Source organism: Biomphalaria glabrata, chromosome 13 (genome assembly GCF_947242115.1).
Source record: "Biomphalaria glabrata chromosome 13, xgBioGlab47.1, whole genome shotgun sequence".
Lineage (NCBI taxonomy): Eukaryota > Metazoa > Mollusca > Gastropoda > Planorbidae > Biomphalaria > Biomphalaria glabrata.
In genome coordinates, this window is record NC_074723.1 from 21,623,097 (window position 1) to 21,637,757 (window position 14,661).

Sequence of the window (14,661 nt, forward strand, 5' to 3'; positions counted from 1 at the left end):
TAAACATTTGCGCACCATCTTATTGTAGATTGATTTATTATAGAACTATGAAAGAAAAGTAATGAAATTAAATGTGCTGATGTATGATTAGTTATTGTTTTTTAAATTGTTTACACTTTAATAGAGTGGTGTAGATACCTTTTACTTTGTTGTTTATTTTGCTGGTGACCTCCAGCTGTCTCGTTCTGAGGCCGCATGCAACCAGGTGCTCTCTTCTATGTCAGATAAGGCAAGCTGGCACCTAAGCTGGTCTTTTAAGCATTTCGGTGTTACCTCGACCACTTTTTAGCTCACTTTGGCATGCGTTCGTCTGAGATTCGTCTCCCATACAGGATACTGCTCTGCCCAGCGTAACTGTCGGACTTAAGGAATTACCTCTATTCAAAGCAGTGGCGTAGCTACCAATGTGCGGGTGGTGCGGGCCGCACAGGGCACCAAGTGGAGAGGGGCACCAAAATTCCCCCAGCGTGTATTAATTTCCTATTTCCATGAGATTTTCAGTAAAAACGACTAATTGTATGGACACGAACAAACATAAACTACTGTATTATAAACATGAACTAACGATTTATAAACTAGTCATGTCGCTATTTTGTTTCATCTCCTTGACAATTTTTTCAATACAATGTAAGCTATAGAACAGTTTGAATCTAATTTACTAGATTTATTTAGGACACACGGTACATGTTGTTACTTCACTGATCAATGCTTTGTTTTCTACGAGTTTTTTTAACTAAGTAGTTAATTGTAATACTGTAACGTAAAACAAAACGATGAACAGTGCTCAAGACTGACTAGTCTGGCTGGTGCCTCAAAACCCTTTTAAACTCAGACGGAGAAATCGGCATCTCTGGTTCTGTCCGGTCTGGGTAGACTATAAGGGCCCCATACCCAGATCTATCGGGGTTCCTCATTACCGACCCATTGGTATAGCAGAAAATGGCATCTGATGGGTAGGACTTTAGTGTAGCTGATGCCAAGCTTTGGAGTATGGCAGGCGTTAATCGCCTCTTGGTGGCTTCCTCTAGGCCTATAAGGGACATGTTTATTTGTGGGGCCGGCAATCTCCTCCACGTAGGGCAAGTACTAATCCTTCTAATTGGGATTCTGTCAGTGGAGAGCCCAGCTGATTTTGACAAATTGGCCGCAATGTGGAGGAACGATCACATTTTTATGCGGTTCCTCTCTCACCACTGTTGCACTAAGATTGTGGTGGGTACTGGGTAACCTAGAGTAGCCCCTTTGTAGCGCTCGTAGGCCGTAAGTACCGCCCTCTCCCTCCTTAAATGTAAAGGGGCCATGTTTGTTAAGATTTCAGCAGCGTTTGTTGGGCTTGTCCGAAAGGAGCCACAAATGAACCTTAGTGCCTGTAATTGTACTCGGTCGAGTGATTTGATGGCAGTTTTACTAGCATATACTTGTACTGCATAGCTGTACTCAATTTGTGATCTGACTGCCCCTAAGTACAATGTGCGTAGCATGTAAGCTTTGGCACCCCACTTTGTGCTAGCCAGCTTTCTTGGTAACGCTAACTTCTCCGAGGCTTTTCTTTCAACTTCCTGGACGTGCTGGAACATTGACAACTTTCTATCCAGGGTTACCCCTAGATATTTTGGCGTGTTTTCACGTTGGAGTCGCAGCCCACCGAGTTGAAGCTCGAATGGAGACTTAAGAATGTCGATCCCTAGGCTGAACAGGGACCAGGTCGTTTTGGTAACGTTTATCTGAATCTGTCATTTGTCGCAATACGAGGAGATGGTTTGGAGGTCTGCTTGTAATGCCGCCTGCATTTAGTCGGCTTTCTTCCCGGTTGACCAGAGGACAATGTCATCCGCATAAAGCAGTTTCTTTGACCGCAGTGAGGTGCGTTTCTTAAATTTCTAAAGTCTAAAGAAGCATCGAGACAATTTCAAGTCACATCATTGCCAGAGTCCATCGACTATAGGCGAGCTGTTATTGGGTATGAATTAACTGAACAATTAAAAGCAACAAAGCAAGATGAGACGGTTATCATTGAATCCAGAAAAAAATGATGAGGCCGTCATCCTGAATGATGAAAAAAAAAAGAAACTACTTCAATACCACAGGTTCTAGAGACTAAAGGACAGCCAGCACACAAGCATGTTTTTAGCACACTCCTCAAACATTCCTACTGAAGAAGCTGAACCATCAGCACAGTGTACACAATACAGTCATAATTAAACAACAGTCTCAAAGAATAAAATATACTAAAACATTTCAAAATTTGCAATGTAAAATCATACAAGATTACAAAGAGAGTTTGTGTTACACAAACTCAGAGGCGGCCCCCGTCGAAGTCGGATCCCTGTCGGATCTGCATATTCGCAAATAATATTCAAGAGGTGATTTAATTTTGATGTAAAATGTTTTACACGTTTCGGATGTTCCTTCAGAGTTGAAGATAATTACTTCCTAGTCCAAACCTCCCGCAGGGGATGGGAGCGGGCAGGGTTTGAACCCTGGGCCATCCATAAATCTGAACGACAGTCCAGCGCGCAAACCGCACGACCAGGCAGCCATCCGATGGTCATAAGTAATAATGTTTCAAAGATTCATTTGCCGTAAATTTAAATTTAAATTTAATAAAAAAAATAGTAGATTAGTTTTAGTATATTAAAACATTACAATATTGATCAAAACGTTTGGAAATGAAAATCTACACTTTTTTTTTACACTTTAAGTTTAGAAATTGAAATTCTACATCTTAATCTAGTCTATTTTAGTCTAAACTAGATCTAGAAATTCTAGATCTAGACTCTAAAATAATTTTAATTAGAATATAAATCCAGATCTAGATATACTGTAATAAAAATCTAGATCTAGTTTAAAAAATTTAGATTAGATCTAAATCAAGATATCATTCCTTTTTTAAACGCGAGTCACATAACGAGGCTTAATAAACATTACTATACCGAGTTCTTTTTTCATTTCATTTGAAGAATTAATTCTATATAACGTCAGAGGGAAAAAAAAACACTACGTCACACGGCCTAGCTAGACTAAAAATCGCCTTCATCTATAAGAGCCATTTATCGAGTGTTCATAGACTTTGGTGCACCGAGTGCGTTCTTTAAGCATTTCATTTAAAGAATTCATTCCATATGACGTCAAAGGAAAAAAAACACTACGTCACACGGCCTACCTAGAATAAAAATCGCCTTCATCATTACGAGCCTTTTATCGAGTGTTCATAGACATTGGTGCACCGAGTGCGTTCTTTTAGCATTTCATTTAAAGAATTCATTCCATATGACGTCAAAGGAAAAAAAAACACTACGTCACAAGGCCTAGCTAGACTAAAAATCACCTTTATCAACACGAGCCATTTCTCGAGTGTTCATAGACATTGGTGCACCGAGTGCGTTCTTTTTAACATTTCATTTAAAGAATTCATTCCATGTGACGTCAAAGGAAAAAAAAAACACTACGTCACACGGCTTAGTTAGACTAAAATATGTTTTCATTAATACAAGCAATTTTTTCGAGGGTTAATAGACATTGGTGCACCGAGTGCGTTCTTTTAACATTACATTTAAAGAGTCCATTCATATGTGAGCTTGTTCTCCCAGAGCTATATTTTTATATATTTTATTTTTATAGGCTAGTGCCAAACTTATTATTTCTACTTCCGCTTTTTGTGTATAAAAAGTGATGCCACGCTGTTTTAAAAACAGTTCAGTGTACAGTTGACCAGTGGTCAGTACCATATCTGTCTGTGTGACAGCTGAAGATATTTGTGGTCTGTCGTCTAATTATATTTGTATTCCTGTACCTGGGACGACCTGCTATTATTACTGCTGTGTTACTGCTTTTAACTGCTGCTTTTAGCTGCTGAATATTACTGCTTATAGGTCTAGCTGCTGTTTATAACTGCTATTGATAGTTTGTTATTGTTTCTGTAGATCTATTCTAGATCTAATTCCAGGGAAGCTTAAGCTAGTGTTATTTTGTTTCTTTATTATCGCCTTAGTAAACTTAGTTATATTTATAGCCTGTTTCTCAGTTCTGTTCTTAGTGAATAGTAAGGTACTGAGCGTAAGGATAAGATATTCTGGTTTTAGTGTTAGTGTTATGAGTGAAATAGTAGGATATTGTAGATCTAGACTAGTTTATTGTAGTGTGTTTATTGTAGATCTAGGTCTAGTGTAGTAGTTTTAGTGATTTAGTTAGATAGTTGTTTTGATCAGTTTGTGTCAGATAGTTGGTTTGGTTAGTTTGGTAGTGTTTGTAGTGGTGTAGATTTAGAGGGTAGTTTATAGTGGTTAGTGTATATATTATATTTTATTATTATTTGATTCCATGTAAATAAAGTTTCATTTTGTTTATTTATACTAAACTAAAGTTTGTTATCTTGTTTCTATTTAGTTTAGTTTAGTATGTTTGGTTACTTAGGTGACTCTAGCCCCTTGGTCGTAGACTGAGGTGTCACAGATGAGCCCACCCAGTAGCGCAAACATCTGCCTACTGTTGGTAAATTTTAATGTTGAGCAGCAGAGAATAGGCCCTCTCTCTATCCACTCGCGCCTGCCTGACCTGCTCACACATATGACGTCAAAGAAAAAAAATTCCATTACCTCACAATAGGCTAGTACCGGTACCATAAAAAAAAATGTCTTTATTTACACGAGATATTTAACGAGGGTTCATAGACATTGGTGCACTGAGTTCTAATAGATATTATTTAAAAAGGATCAAAGCCACATTGTTTTTGCGTTTTGTCTGTCAGTCGGTCTGTCCGTTATCTTGATATAAAAAAAACAACTAAAAGTTATTAAAAATTGATTAACCTTTATTTTACGTTTCAAAACATCGCAATAATTTTTAGGTATGAACACAATTGAAAAGTTTATATAATAGATTGTTCCGGATGTTTGTATAAATAGTAAAAGAAAAAGAGAATTTCAGATAAATGTAATACCGTTAATTAAATTTTTTGGATGGTCTCGTATAAAAATTAGATGTACTACAGCCACGTGGAGAGATTTTCATACCTTACTTTGGTGTTTGGATTCTGTTTTCCTTAAAAATCGGAACATATTATTAACGATAATTAGATTTTTTAATGTTTTAGGTAGAAAGTTAAATGTACTGTAAGAGAGTAGTGAGTTAAAATATTTTTCATAAAAATCCGTAAAAACATTATTTCGTAAATGAGAAGATTATTTGTTTATTAATTAGAAGAGGGAGTTCAAACAATTATTTGGCGTTAGTAGATTTTTAAATAAATTCGGAAATTTCTGGCGACGATTTGTAAGAAACAAAATCCGGAACTTTCTTTATCGATTACAAAACTTCTATGTTATGTTTTACAAGAAAATTAAATGTCTAAAAAGTAATTTTCAGTAATCAATTCTAGTAAATTACTTTTTTTAAAAGCCTTATGCGATTTCAAACAATCATTAGGCATAATTCATGTTTTATAAAACAATATCCGGAACATTTTTACAATTAATGAAATATAAGTCAGTATAGAGATTATGATTTAGCATTAATATGCTATTTACATAAAAAACGGAACAACATATTATTGATAATGTGTTTTTGCAACGTTTAAGCATGGAAATTGAATGTAATATAAGTTAGAAGAGCAAACAAACATTTGTTGGCGTTGATTAATTTTGCACAAAAAAATCCGGAACAATCAATTTTAGATACTTAAAACTATTGAGATGTTATGGGAGGAACATTAAAGGGTAAATCAGATTTTCAATAGCTTTTAGAGTTCTAGTTTTTTAAATCTAATCGTGACGGACAGACCGACCAACAGACAAAACGCACAAAAATAAGCTTCTTTTATTCGGATGGGGGCACTAAACAAAAAATAAATAAAATCTGATTTTTTAAAAAAGTTTAAGGAATTGGTTTAGCACCTGATCATGTTGCGACGTTACGCTACTGCACGAAAATCGCTGCATAAAAAGTCCATTTAAAAAAATGTGCGTGATATTTACATACAAAGTGCATTATTAGCCTTTATAAACAAACAGAAATGTTTTCTTTTAATTTTAGCAGCTAGTTGACCAGAAAAAACGTCTTTAACTATTATTTGTATTTGTTGTAAACATTTCCTGTACATTTTAAATATATATTTGACTTAGTGATACTGAAAATACACAAAAATTGTCCATCTTTGTTAGCATATTGTAACATTGCCTCCCTTACATTTACGTAATTGTTTTAGAATTGGTGTATTTTTATGAAAAAATCGCTTGCATAATTAATTTTATAAATTTAACGGTTTGCTTTTAGAAAACCAAAAGTAGCCGTTGCACCTAAACTTTTCAAGCCGGATTTAATGATGAAATAATATTTTTCATATCTCTTCTAGTTTTCGAGATCTGAGTGTGACAGACGGACATTTTGCACAAACCTAATAGCGGCTTTTTCTCCTTACGGGGGCCGCTAAAAATGCAAAAACATAAAGCACTGAATACAGATAACTTGTAATTCATCAGATTATTGTAATGTATCAACAATGAATCAAATAAACCTAAGAGCATAACATCATCTCAACCTTTCCCACCAAAGAAAAGAATGTTATTAAACTTTAGGCCTTGTCATTTTTTGGTACACTGGACCGTTCACACTCCTTTTTCTCAACTTCAACACACCGCTGGGATATCCTCATCAAAATAACCTGAACTAACCTTAAACGTTTAGTTGAGACCCGCTGGAGCGCCAGAGGAGAAGCCGTCAAGATGGTTAGGGATAAATTTTCTAAAATTAATATTAACTCTGGAGACATTAATTAGCATAGATGAATATTCATCGACTAGATCTGAAGCAGGTGGATTATTGGTTGTTATTCAGTCTTTTAATTTTCTCTCCTATCTTGGATTTTGGGCTCCTGTATTAACTGAAATTAATGATGCGCAATTCTACCTTCAAAAACAAGGATTGTTTATTTTTCAAGACTGCTCACTCAAACTAAAAACATTAGAGACATTTTTAAGTATTAATCGAGAGGACATCGCTGAAGCCAGCATTACCTTTGCCGAAAGCGTGTGTTCAGATCTGAGAATCAGTACAGAACCTCAAAAACGTATTGGTCATAAGAAAAAGATGCCTGGTGAGAAAAGTGACTACTCTGTACTTACACACAAAGAAGAGCTACGAAGAGAAATTTATTCTACCTTGGACAGGATTGTTCAAGAAATAATCACCCGATTCGAGCAACTTCATGATGTAGCAGATAGATATGAATTTTTGTCGCCTTCCCAGCTATTAAATCCTCAGGTCAAAATCAATCTCGATAGTACTACTCCGAACTTCCAAAACAAGGACCTGTTGAGCTCTTGAATTTTATAAAAAAATATCAGCTAGATGATTCAGTCCCGAATATCGTCATCATGATTCGCATATTTTTGACTATTGCGGTAAGCGTCGCTACATGAACTTAAACTGATCAAGAATTACTTGCGATCAACGATGACAAATTTACGACTCACTAATTTGGCCATTTTGTCCATTGAACAAGAGTTGGTGGAAAAAATTGATTTCGATAAAATTATTGATACTTTTGCCAGCAAGAAAGCGTAAAATTCATTTGTAGTATGTTTATGTAAAAGTGATTTTTTTTGAATTAACATTATTTGATTAATGAATACATATTATTTTGAACAAAAAAGTAAGGTTTTGCAATGTTATTAATTAGTTAGTTGTTTTTTTTTTGGGGGGGGGGGGGGGCATCAAGATGAGGTACCGCACCAGGCATCATATACTCTAGCTACGCCACTGATTCAAAGGCTGGGGATACACATTTGAGACCAAAAGAAAATCTGCTGCCGAGGACAGACGCAGACGCGAAAAGAAAATCTTAATCGACCACTGGCGGACAATGGTTATGTTTGCCCTGCAAGTGGCAAAATATTGTTATGACTCTACATTGCACGTTGTCATTAGGTGTGAGACTGCGCACCATGAGACACAGGACAGAGACAGGAAATAAGTGTGGAAGTCAAAAGATGGCTGATGTAAACAAGTGTTGTTATTATTCGAATGTGTAATTGTTATCCGACTATTAGTCTATTATTAAATTGCTGTTTTTACCTATCACTTTCGTTGAGGTTCTTTGGGCTTGCTGTAGGCAGAGCTACAGCAATATGTAGGTCACAGCTTGGGCTGCGTGGCCACGGGAAATACTGCAATCCTTATTTATCTTTGGTCTTTGGACTCAAAGACAAGCCTTAATATTATTATTATTATTTTGCTGGTGAATTATTACCATGTGTTCATGCTTCGGTGTCTACTGTCCCGTACCAAAAGAAAGGAAATGGTCATAACACAGCTTCTCCACGCCTTACTTGCTCACACTGAACATGATATCTGGCTAGCGGTCAACGAGTTTGCGTACGCTGCAGCCTCATTTGATTTAACTATAAAATCCAATAAAAAGATTGGGGTTAGGGAGTGGAGACCGAAGGCCCAGGAGAGATCTGAATGGAGGGATGTGTAAAAGCAGGCCATATCCCTCCACGGGCTGTAGCACCACTGGGATGGATGGTTGGCAAAAGCCGGTATAAACTTCTTATAGTCCGACTGTCAGGCTGGTCAGGGCACGTATCCCATATGGTTGACGAACATATTGTTCGGCGTAGCAGAGGTGCCCCACGGATACGTTTCTTTAGAAAACTACTGCAATGATTTAAGTCTATTAAGAAAAAAATGCGCCATTTTACTTTGTCACAAAAAGTGCCTGTTTTACCCTCTAACGTAGAGAGTTACTAAAGCCATAATGAATATACTAATTCCATAATTAAATGTCTAAACGTAACCATCTGAGAAGTTACACTACAAAGACTTTCTTCCAAGCCAATAATAATAGGCCTATAATAGTTTTACGCAAAAAAATGGATTGTAAAACTTTAAGACGGACGTAAGCTGTGGTTTGTCTAGACTGTAGGAGGACTTAAAGACTATATATTTAATCGCCATGTACAATTACATTTAATTAGTAGTATTTATCTGATCATTTATTTTCGTAATTACAAAAATGTTCCCTAAATGACTTCGGGTATAGATTTATAACCTTCCTTACGAAATTATTTAACCGAGCAAGGCTCGGCCACCTGATATTAATTGTAATACAGTACTGTAATGTAAAAAATATTTAGGGCACTGCTTATAACTGATAAGTCTGCTGGATCAAAGCACTCCGTGGGCATCACGAACGAGTTGAAGAAGAATTTTAAAGACAAAATCAATGTATTTTTGCAGAATTTAAGTCATTGGTTAACATGCATGACGCATAGGGCGTAACCATCTTCTTTTTTTAAGTAACGTCTGTATTATATAAGATAAGAAGATAATTTCTTGTGGAATAACATCCACTCATGAGAGAACATGTGCTTCAAACCAAGCTAGTATGTAGGCCTACGTATCTCAACAAATACAAAAAGAATTTATTGTAATATTGAGTAATTACGTTAAAATAATCATACCGCAACTAAAACAAGCCAAACGTTTTGGCAGTAAACCTGAAATCTCAAAGCAAGATCAAACTTTCCAAATTGTACTGTATCATGACTATGTTGTCTTGGATATAAGGACGGGGTAAACATTCGTGAGTCTTTCATTGATTTCATCTCAATTCATTGTCTGCTCTAGTTCGTCCGACTTGCAGAAATAAGAAAATGATCTTTCCTTTACTTCGTCCAAACTTTTGAGCGAAGAAGAGAATTAGATAGATAGATAGATAGATAGATAGATAGATAGATAGATAGATAGATAGATAGATAGATAGATAGATAGATAGATAGATAGATAGATAGATAGATAGATAGATAGATATAACAATGGGCGCACGTAGGGGGTGCATGGGGGTGCACTTGCACCCTCCTGGATTCTGAGTAGCCAAATTCTAGCCACTTTTTTGCACCATCAGGTCAATTAAAATCTAAGTAACAACTGAACAAGTAGTGCTTCCACTGGTGACTGAAGTACATTTGTAGTAGGCCTAGGCTTATCAAGCATTTTCTAATATCAACAACCATTACTTTGATATTTTTCATAAGTATTCAACGTACGGATTGTTGTGAAGATATGGTCTACATATACCTATATCATGGGCGTAGCCAGGGGAGGGTTTTTGGGGTTCAAACCCCCCTCCCCGAAATGAAATCCCCCCCCCCCCCCGAATGGGAGATCGGAATTTAGTGACTGATATTTTGCTTTGATTTTGTTTATTTTAGGTGAGATTTTAATACTAAACCATCACTTGCCCAAGCACAACCAAAGGGGTTTTGAGTTTAAAACCCCCTACCGGGGAGTTCGAGTTTAAAACCCCTACCAGAGGGTTTTGAGCTTTAAACCCCCCTACCTGGGGTTTTTGCAGTTAACCCCCCCCCTCTTCTATAAAACAAAACAAAAAAAAATGCAAACGAAAATCCCCTAATTCCAAGAGCACAGTTAAGGAAGATTTTGATTTTAAAACCCCCTCTAAAATTTACGATAAACCCCCTCTTCAACATAAAAAAAAAAAGCTAATTACGCACTCAAAATATTATGAGCATAGCTAAATGGGTTTTGACTCAGTTTTGAGTTTAAATCCCATTTCGGCGGGGTTTGAAGGTAAAAAAAATACCTCTTTAATAATAAAAAACAAAGCAAATTATACACTCAAAATGTTAAAAGTGTAGTCAAAGGGGTTTTGAGTTTAAACTCCCCTCCAGTGGAGTTTGAAGCTAAAAAGTACCTCTTTAATATAAATAAAAGCAAATTACTCACTCTAAAATCTATGAGCGTAGCCAAAGGGGTTTTGAGTTTAAACCCCCCGCCAGGGGGGTTTGAGGCGAAAAAAATACATCTTCAGTGTAAGAAAAAAAGCAAATTAAGCACTCAAAATGCTATGAGCGTTGCCAAAAGGGGTTTTGAGTTTAAACCCCCATTCAGAGGGGTTAATGCTAAAAATACCTCTTCAATATAAAAAAAGCAAATTACACACTAAAATTATTCGAGTGTAGCCAATCCAATCGGGGGTTTAGAGTTTAAACCCCTCTTCTACAGATGGCGTTTTTTTAAAGTTTAAAACCCCTCCAGATGGTTTTGAGTTTAAGATCCCCCCTACAGAGCATTTTGAGGTGGAAAACCCCCAACAGATGATTTTGACGATAAAACTTCTCTTTTCGATATAAAATCTAAAGCAAACTACAGTCACTTAATTCCAAGAGCGTATTCAAGAGAGGTTACACATTTTTACCAGTGGCAGGGCTCCATTAATAAACTGCATTGAATAGTCATCTGCCGAAATTGAAAAACACTAAATGTGGCTCAACAAAGATGGCTAAGACAGATTTTAGGAGTCAGTTATAGAGATCGGGTCTAAATCAAGGAAATCCTATGCCGAACTGTGAGTCGACCCCTTAGTACGATTGTGAGAGAGCGACGCATGAGGTTTGCGGGACATGTTCTCCGACAAAATGAATTACGCATAAGAAGAGTTGCAATGATATCCTAGTACAACTTGACGCCACTCATTCATGGAGGTCCTCATGGCAGGTGGGAAGAGGCTTCAGACTATACCAGTGACAGATTGTTATAGAAACAGCTTGACGGCAAATGCGCCGAACGTCAGTAAGAATAGCAAAATAAAATTCCCCTACAGAGCGTTTAGAGTTGTAAACCTCTCCCTTCGATATTATTTTAAAGCAAACTACAGTCACCAAATTCTATGATCGTAGGTAAATGGGGTTTTGAATTAAAAAAAAAAAAAAACTCCAGAGATTTTTTAGTTTAAAACCCCTCAACAGCACATTAGGTTTTTGAAATAAAACTTTTTAATAGCAGGAAAATGCAGTGTAGATACCTCAGAATATGCATTTTGTTGGCTTTCAATACCAAGCCCCGCGCTGGGGGAGCTCCTAGCGCTCCACAAGACCCCCTTGCTAGTAATGTCGGGGAGTATACAATTTTATGGAAACAGCTTGACGGCAAATGCTCCGAACGGCGCGGGAGGATCAAAGTCAGTAAGAATAGCACATTTTGTTTTTGAAATAGAACTTTTTAATAGCAGGAAAATGCACTGTAGATACCTCAGAATATGCATTTTGTTGGCTTTCAATATCAGAAATAGTGCTTGGAGGCGGGGCTTCGCCCCGCGCTGGGGGAGCTCCTAGCGCTCCCCCAGACCCCATTGCTAATTATGGCAGGGAATCTACAATTTTTACACTAACTCATGGAAGAACTTTTTCTAGGGCACAATAATCGTCTTCCGAAAGAATGAAGGGTCAGAATGTAATAAAGATTATGTACACACACACATAAATACATATAATTTTTTGCGGGGGGGGGGGGGGGGGGGGGCCGGGGTTCCCGAAAAAAATCCTGGCTACGCCCATGACCTATATATAACATTTTTGTAGAATCAGACAGAAATAAATCTATATAAATTGTAGATCTATAAATTAATTATTATAATTTAATAAACGTGACATTTTCGACTACACGTATTCTCTAGCTCTCTCTCTCTCTCTCTTTAATTTCCATCCATGGAACCTCTTCTTGTTTTCATAATTTGGATAAGACTCTTTCCTGCTTATATACCCCCCTCCACCCTCCCCCACACACACACTGCCTGCTAAATGCAAAAGGTTGTGACAGTACACCAGTGTTTCTCAAACTTTTTTGTCTGGCGGCACAGTAAAAAAACTAAAAAATTTCGCGGCACACTACGAAGAGCAACAGTTCTTTTATAATAAAAAAGAAAAAAAGATTTTACCTGTTTTTAAGTATACATTTAATGTGAAGGGTGTGCCTGTTTTTGAGAACAAATGCGATCTAATAGAGGCTCCAGAGCCGACAAACAAACTCGCATTTCATCGTCTATTGTAAGAAGTCTCTCTCTTTTCTTAGACTTGATTTCAGTCAGTACTGAAAATCCAAACTCACAAAACTATGAAGATGAAAATGGAAGAATTATTTTGATTGCTTTTAAACTGATTGCAGGATATAACTTGTTAAATTGAAATCCAAAACACATCCAGGCTTTTCTCGGCAAACTTGTTGACTTAAGAACTGCATCGTTTTTTAAATCTATGAGCTGCTCTGCTTCTTCAGTTGTCAGATTTGTAGCTTCATTGTTTCCAAACGGATAGCTGACCCATCTATATTCATTACTTCCAACTGTTGGAAAGTAATGCTGCAATGCTGACTGCAGGTGTGTCAAAGTAACTAGAATTTCGGAGGTGATTTCTTTATTTGAAGCACGTTAATTGTAAGTAGGAAAGCAGTCCTTTCGAGATCTTATTTTGCCACAAAGACAATTTTTCCCCAAATGATTTCAGTTTTGAGGATGCAATGATGATGGTTTCCGATGTTCCTTGAAGACTTCAATTCAATGAATTTAATTTGTCAAATAATCAGAGAGAAATGTCACCTTAACCCACCAGATCTTGTCATGAACAGACAATCCATTTGTAGTCTGAATCCATTGCTTCACAAAGCTCTGAGAAAAGTCGGGATGCAAGCGGTCAAGATTTAATGAAGTTAACAACTGACGAATCCCTTTCTATTTCCCTGCATGGAAGGACAGTCATCGGTGGAAACGCTGACACAGTTTTTCCACTGTAGTTTGAATAGCAAAATGTTTTCGTTCACCACTTTGAAAATATCTTCGCCTTTGGTCGTAGTTGGTAAGTCTTTGCAAAATAAGAATTCGTTGACACATTTTTCATCCTTTATGAACCGAATAAAACCCAGCAGCTGGGCTTTGCCACTAACGTCAGTGGATTCATCAACTTGAAGAGACCACAGAAGAGACACGTCATCGTCAGTCACGTCGAAGTGTTCGCAGATTTGATCTTGTAAATCTGACGATAAGTCTTCAATTCTGCGTGAGATAGTATTACTTTTTTAACTTTTTCGGCGGCATCGGGTCCAAGGATAGTTTCAAGAACTATTGCTAAAGCTGGTTCAATGACTGATTGAGCCTCTGTGTGTGCTTTCTTTCATTTTGCTAATAACTGAGCAACCTTATAACTTGCAATCAATCCCTTTTATGGATGCTTTAGGTAGTTCTTTAGTTTCTTAACTTGTTTATTTTGTTGAGCCCTGATGTTTTCCAAGTATTCCTTCGGTTGCGCTTTTACAGCTGGATGTTTTGTTTCTTCAATTTGATTGGAACAAGCGCCTCATTCGATAGAGTTGCATTGCAGATCAGACAGAAAGGCAATGGAGATTCTTCAGGTCCCGAAGATATGAAACCATATCTGGTGTAATTTTCTTTGTACCTTCGTTTGGTTCCTTGCTTTTCATTTAACACTTTCGCAGTTTCATTCTTACTAACGTATTTCTCCATGGATAAAAATGAGAAAGGCTTAGTGATAATTTGTTATTATTAGCATACACCTAAACAATTTACATGAAACACATCGCTTATTATTATCGTTACCAATTCAAGAACTGCTGTGCGTCTGCAGGCGGCCTACATTTGAGTCATTATAATAATATATGTATAGAGGACAATTCCATAAACTGAAGAGCTAACAGCCCTTTCCGTCACTATGGAGCGATCCACTTCTATTACTGGTCTTTGTAAGTGGGGATGTCATCGCAACGTAAAAAAAAACATTTAATAGTAGGCAGACTTGTGTGACGCTGCATATGTTATGTTCTGAAAACTCCCGCGGCACACCTGCAAATCTT